Source organism: Rhipicephalus microplus, unplaced genomic scaffold (assembly GCF_043290135.1).
Source record: "Rhipicephalus microplus isolate Deutch F79 unplaced genomic scaffold, USDA_Rmic scaffold_329, whole genome shotgun sequence".
Lineage (NCBI taxonomy): Eukaryota > Metazoa > Arthropoda > Arachnida > Ixodida > Ixodidae > Rhipicephalus > Rhipicephalus microplus.
The window spans coordinates 8,177-15,000 of record NW_027464897.1 but is presented as its reverse complement, the minus strand read 5'-3'; positions in this window follow the sequence as shown (position 1 = coordinate 15,000).

Sequence of the window (6,824 nt, the reverse complement as noted above, 5' to 3'; positions counted from 1 at the left end):
AGTTTTCGCGCCGCCCCGGCTGACGCGGTTTCGTGCCGCCCCGGCAGACGCGGTTTTCGCGCCGCCCCGGCTGACGCGGTTTCGTGCCGCCCCGGCAGACGCGGTTTTTTGCCGCCCCAGCTGACGCAGTTCGGACTTAGCACTTTTTGGCTGAGCCTTGCTGGCGGCCCACTCACTCGATCGCCATGTCTGTTTGCCACAGTTTTCCCGGTGGTGCCGCACCCGGGCTCGCCCCGGCAGACGCGTTTTTTTTTTTCTTTCGCCCCGGCTGACGCAGTTTTCGCGCCGCCCCGGCAGACGCGGTTTTCGCGCCGCCCCGGCAGACGCGGTTTTTTGCGCCGCCCCGGCTGACGCGGTTTTTTGCCGCCCCGGCTGACGCAGTTCGGACTTGGCACTTTTTGGCTGAGCCTGGCTGGCGGCCCACTCACTCGATCGCCATGTCTGTTTGCCACAGTTTTCCCGGTGGTGCCGCACCCGGGCTCGCCCCGGCTGACGCAGTTTTCGCGCCGCCCCGGCTGACGCGGTTTCGTGCCGCCCCGGCAGACGCGGTTTTTTGCGCCGCCCCGGCTGACGCGGTTTTTTGCCGCCCCGGCTGACACGGTTCGGACTTTGCACTTTTCGGCTGTGCCTGGCTGGCGGCCCACTCACTCGATCGCCATGTCTGTTTGCCACAGTTTTCCCGGTGGTGCCGCACCCGGGCTCGCCCCGGCAGACGCGTTTTTTTTTTTTTTTTCTTTCGCCCCGGCTGACGCAGTTTTCGCGCCGCCCCGGCTGACGCGGTTTCGTGCCGCCCCGGCAGACGCGGTTTTTTGCGCCGCCCCGGCTGACGTGGTTTTTGCCGCCACGGCTGACGCAGTTCGGACTTTGCACTTTTTGGCTGAGCCTGGCTGGCGGCCCACTCACTCGATCGCCATGTCTGTTTGCCACAGTTTTCCCGGTGGTGCCGCACCCGGGCTCGCCCCGGCAGACGCGTTTTTTTTTTTTCCTTCGCCCCGGCAGACGTGGTTCCCCCCCCCCCTCCGTCTTTCTTTTTGTTTTTTTTTTTCGCCGCGGCTGAAGTGGATTTTTCGGTGCCTCGACGCCCCGGTAGTCGCGGTTTTTCCGTTTCCGCACGGCCCCGGCTGACGCTGCTCGGTCACAGTCGCCTTTTGTGGTGATTGCAGACTTCTTGAGCGCGGGTGTTTTTTTTTTTTGTTGTTGTTGTTGTTTTATTACGCATTCGCTCCAGCAGACGCTGTTTAGACTTTTTGTTTCCTCTTTTATCCTGCGACGAGGTGACGAGGTTTATTCGGTGCCCCGCCGCCCCGGCTGAAGTGATTTTTCCTGTCCCGTGCCGCCCCGGCTGACGCGGTTGGGACTTCGCGTTTGTTCGGCCGCCACGGGTTTTGGCGCACTCGCTCGGTTGCTTGTTGTTGCCACTTGTTGCGAACCCAGGTTTCTTGAGCGAGCGCGGGCGTTTTTTCTTCCTTTCTTTCTTTGTTCTATGTGTTAGCGAATCGGCCTTTAATATCACACGAGGACTCACAACCAACAATTTTCAGTTTGAAGTGTAAAAAATCTGCAGGTGTTGACGTAACTGACTTGCCCCGTACCCTTGAGTACATCCATGAAGTTCTCGTAGTACTACTAAATCGCATTATTCCAAGTGGAGAAATTCCCATAAACTTGCAAACCTCTACACGAAAATCGGTGCGCGTGATAAAGTTGAAAATTATCGTCCGATATCAAATGTGCCTTCTATAACACAAATTCTAGGAAAAAAAAAAAAAAAAACACTTGTTCGCCGTTTTCTGCGCCGTGACTGGCAGCACTCCGGCGAAGCGAAACGGGGTCGATTCGAGCACGATATCGGCGTCTTTCGACGTGCTCGCCGGCGACCGTCGCACGAGTACGTCGCACGAGCGCGTCTGCCGGGGCGCCGTTTGCGAAGCCGACGCAAAAGTGGGAACCGCCGCTCGGATGATCGCCGCTTTCGGCAGAGTGAGTGTTGGCACTCCGGGGAAGCGAAACAGCGTGAATGCGCCCACGAAATCGGCGTATTTTGAAGTGCCCGCCGGCGACCGTCGCACGAGTACGGTAAACCGCGTCAGCCGGGGCGTAGTTCGGGACGCCGACGAAAAAGTGGGAAGCGCAACTCGGATCTTCGCCGTTTTTGCAGGAGTGAGTGGCGGCCCTCCTGCGAGACCAAGAAGCATCGATTCGTGCACGAATTCGGCGCCTTTCGACGTGATCGCCGGCGACCGTCGCTCGAGTAGGGCAAACCGCGTCTGCCGGGGCGGGCTTCGGGACGCCGATGCGAAAGTGGGAAACGCTGCTCGGATGTTCGCCGTTTTTGGCCGAGTGAGTGCTGGCACACGGGCGAAGCCAAACGGGGCCGATTACGGCACGATATCGGCGTCTTTCGACGTGCCCGCCGGCGACCGTCGCACGAGTACGGTAAACCGCGTCAGCCCGGGCGGAGTTCGGGACGCCGATGCGAAAGTGGAGAACGCCGCTCGGATCTTCGCCGTTTTTGGAGGAGTGAGTGGCGGCACTCCGGAGAAGCCAGGGAGCGCCAATTAGCGCACGATATCGGCGTCTTTCGACGCGCTCGCCGGCGACCGTCGCACGAGTAGGGCAAACCGCGTCTGCCGGGGCGGGGTTTACGACGCCGACGCAAAAGTGGGAACCGCCGCTCGGATGTTGGCCGTTTTTGGCAGAGTGAGTGCTGGCACTCCGGCGACGCGAAAGAGCGCGAATGCGCCCACGAAAGTGGCGTATTTGGACGTGCGTGACGGCGACCGCTGCAGGAGTACGAAAAACCACGTCAGCCGGGGCGAGCGACACACGGCGGTCTGGGTGCTTATCGCTGCTATTATAGGGGCACCCCGGCAGACGCAGAAAAAAAAAAAAAAATTTTCGACCTTCTTTTTTGCTGGTCGAGCTCGGGTAACCCAGGTCGCAATGGGAGCCGCGCACGAAAGCGGCGTCGCGAGACGCGTTCGCGGTCGCTAGTCGCACGAGCTCGGCAACCGCGTCAGCCGGCGCGGAGTTCGGGATGCCGACGGCTAAGTGGGTACCGCTGCTCGGATGTTCGCCGTTTTTGGCCGAGTGAGTGCTGGCACTCCGGTGAAGCCAAGGAGCGCCAATTCGTGCACGATATCGGCGTCTTTCGACGTGCCCGCCGGCCACCGCCGCACGAGTACGGCAAACCGCGTCTGCCGGGGCGGGGTTCGCGACGCGTACGCAATAGTGGGAACCGTCGCTCGGATGTTCGTCGTCTTTGGCCGAGCGAGTGCTGGCACTCCGGCGAAGCGAAACGGGGCCGATTCGGGCACGATATCGGCGTATTTCGACGTGCTCGCCGGCGACCGTCGCACGAGTACGGCAAAGCGCGTCTGCCGGGGCGAGGTTTGCGACGCCGACGAAAAAGTGGGAAGCGCCGCTCGGATCTTCGCCGTTTTTGCAGGAGTGAGTGGCGGCCCTCCTGCGAGACCAAGAAGCATCGACTCGCGCACGATATCGGTGTCTTTCGACGTGCCCGCCGGCCACCGCCGCACGAGTACGGCAAACCGCGTATGCCGGGGCGGGGTTGGCGACGCCGACGCAAAAGTGGGAACCGCCACTAGGATGTTCGCCGTTTTTGGCAGAGTGAGTGCTGGCACTCCGGCGAAGCGAAAGAGCGCGAATGCGCCCACGAAAGTGGCGTGTTTGGACGTGCTTGACGACGACCACCGCAGGAAAACGAAAAACCACGTCAGCCGGGGCGAGCGACCCATGGCGGTCTGGGTGCTTATCGCTGCTATTATAGGGGCACCCCGGCAGACGCAAAAAAAAAAAAAAAAATTTTTTTCGACATTCTTTTTTGCTCGTCGACCTCGGGTGACCCAGGTCGCAGTGGGAGCCGCGCACGAAAGCGGCGTCGCGAGACGGCTTCGCGGTCGCTAGTCGCACGAGCTCGGCAACCGCGTCTGCCGGGGCGGAGTTCGGGACGCCGACGGCTAAGTGGGAACCGCCGCTCGGATGTTCGCCGTTTGTGGCCGAGTGAGTGCTGGCACTCCGGCGAAGCCAAACGGGGCCGATTCCGGCACGATATCGGCGTCTTTCTACGTGCTCGCCGGCGACCGTCGCACGAGTACGGCAAAGTGCGTCTGCCGGGGCGGGGTTTGCGACGCGTACGCAATAGTGAGAACCGTCGCTCGGATGTTCGTCGTCTTTCGCCGAGCCAGTGCTGGCAATCCGGCGAAGCCGAACGGAGCCGATTCGGGCACGATATCGGCGTCTTTCCACGTGCTCGCCGGCGACCGTCGCACGAGTACGGTAAACCGCGTCAGCCGGGGCGGAGTTCGGGACGCCGATGCGAAAGTGGGAAGCGCCGCTCGGATCTTCGCCGTTTTTGGAGGAGTCAGTGGCGGCACTCCGGTGAAGCCAAGGTGCGCCAATTCGCGCACGATATCGGCGTCTTTCGACGTGCCCGCCGGCCACCGTCGCACGAGTACGGCAAACCTCGTCTGCCGGGGCGGGGTTTGCGACGCCGACGCAAAAGTGGGAACCGCCGCTCGGATGTTCGCCGTTTTTGGCAGAGTGAGTGCTGGCACTCCGGCGAAGCGAAAGAGCGCGAATGCGCCCACGAAAGTGGCGTGTTTGGACGTGCTTGACGACGACCACCGCAGGAAAACGAAAAACCACGTCAGCCGGGGCGAGCGACCCATGGCGGTCTGGGTGCTTATCGCTGCTATTATAGGGGCACCCCGGCAGACGCAAAAAAAAAAAAAAATTTTTTTCGACATTCTTTTTTGCTCGTCGACCTCGGGTGACCCAGGTCGCAGTGGGAGCCGCGCACGAAAGCGGCGTCGCGAGACGGCTTCGCGGTCGCTAGTCGCACGAGCTCGGCAACCGCGTCTGCCGGGGCGGAGTTCGGGACGCCGACGGCTAAGTGGGAACCGCCGCTCGGATGTTCGCCGTTTGTGGCCGAGTGAGTGCTGGCACTCCGGCGAAGCCAAACGGGGCCGATTCCGGCACGATATCGGCGTCTTTCTACGTGCTCGCCGGCGACCGTCGCACGAGTACGGCAAAGTGCGTCTGCCGGGGCGGGGTTTGCGACGCGTACGCAATAGTGAGAACCGTCGCTCGGATGTTCGTCGTCTTTCGCCGAGCCAGTGCTGGCACTCCGGCGAAGCCGAACGGAGCCGATTCGGGCACGATATCGGCGTCTTTCCACGTGCTCGCCGGCGACCGTCGCACGAGTACGGTAAACCGCGTCAGCCGGGGCGGAGTTCGGGACGCCGATGCGAAAGTGGGAAGCGCCGCTCGGATCTTCGCCGTTTTTGGAGGAGTCAGTGGCGGCACTCCGGTGAAGCCAAGGTGCGCCAATTCGCGCACGATATCGGCGTCTTTCGACGTGCCCGCCGGCCACCGTCGCACGAGTACGGCAAACCTCGTCTGCCGGGGCGGGGTTTGCGACGCCGACGCAAAAGTGGGAACCGCCGCTCGGATGTTCGCCGTTTTTGGCAGAGTGAGTGCTGGCACTCCGGCGAAGCGAAAGAGCGTGAATGCGCCCACGAAAGTAGCGTATTTGGACGTGCTTGACGGCGACCGCCGCAGGAGTACGAAAAACCACGTCAGCCGGGGCGAGCGACCCACGGCGGTCTGGGTGCTTATCGCTGCTATTATAGGGGCACCCCGGCAGACGCAGAAAGAAAAAAAAAAATGGGGACATGGCGTGCGTCACCGTGCGGCTTCGCAGCGTTGCCGAAGTCGCCGAGCCCTTCGACTGAGCCGAACGGCGGACAGGGAACGTTGGTCGGCCGTTCTAACCTGTCGGTGCCACGCCGAGACGTCGTTAAGGAAAACCGCGTCGTGGGCCTCTACGACGCCGTCGAGTCGTTGTACGTTTGGTGTCCAGCGTGTCGGCGGCGAGTAGCGGACACGTCGTTCACGACTTCGGTCTTTCGCAGTCGACGCGAACTTGCGGAGAGTCGTGGTGCCTCACGTTTTCGGCAGAAACCGCGGCGGAATTTTCCCGTGCGTGCGCGCACGACCTCGGTGCTGTGCCGTCAGCGTAGTGTTGCACAAACTCGTGGCCTACCCAAGGTGCGGTACGTTTGCGGCCGTATCCTCGGTGGGAATTTCGTGAGTAGGGTCGCAAATTCTACGACCTCGGCGGGTTTGAGAGCGACGTAGACTTGTGGCACGCTCAACATGCCACACGTTTCGGGGCACACCCGCGGTGAAATTTTCTCGAGTACGCTCGTATTAGGGCCCAAGGAGGTCTGGGTACTTATCGCTGCTATTATGTGGGGGTTCTCGTGAGCGGCGTACGCGAAAGCGACCGGGTGTCTGATATGCGGCGGGCTTCGGCCTCGTCAAGCGTGTCCTCGGGTCTGCTCCAGGGGAATCCACGGCAGTCGTCTGCAGCCTCATCCGCTTGATGCGTTAGGGGCTGGTTGTCGGACGGTGCCGTTTTACCACGATATCGAGGTGTGTTCCGTGTCGTCCTCGGGCGATTCAGATGCGAAAGCGCCGAAGACGCGGGCGTGACCCGTCGTCTGGCGGCTTTGCAGTCTCGGCTCCGTTGCTAGTTCCGGCCGGTCCACCGACAGTGCAGCGGGCTTGGGCAACCCGCACGGCGCGACCGAGTCGATGCAACGAAAAAGAGCGAGCATGAACGTGCTTCTTGCCGCACGGCTCCCACTCGTCTTTCGGGAAGGTTGTGCCGTAGCGAGCTCGAACGCCGTCATCTCGGAGTGCAAAATAAGCGTGTTGGGGCGCCTGAAGGTGGCCTCCGCCGCACACAGACTGCGTCCGGCCCGCCGAGGGCGAGGACGGACGCGCAGTCGAACGAT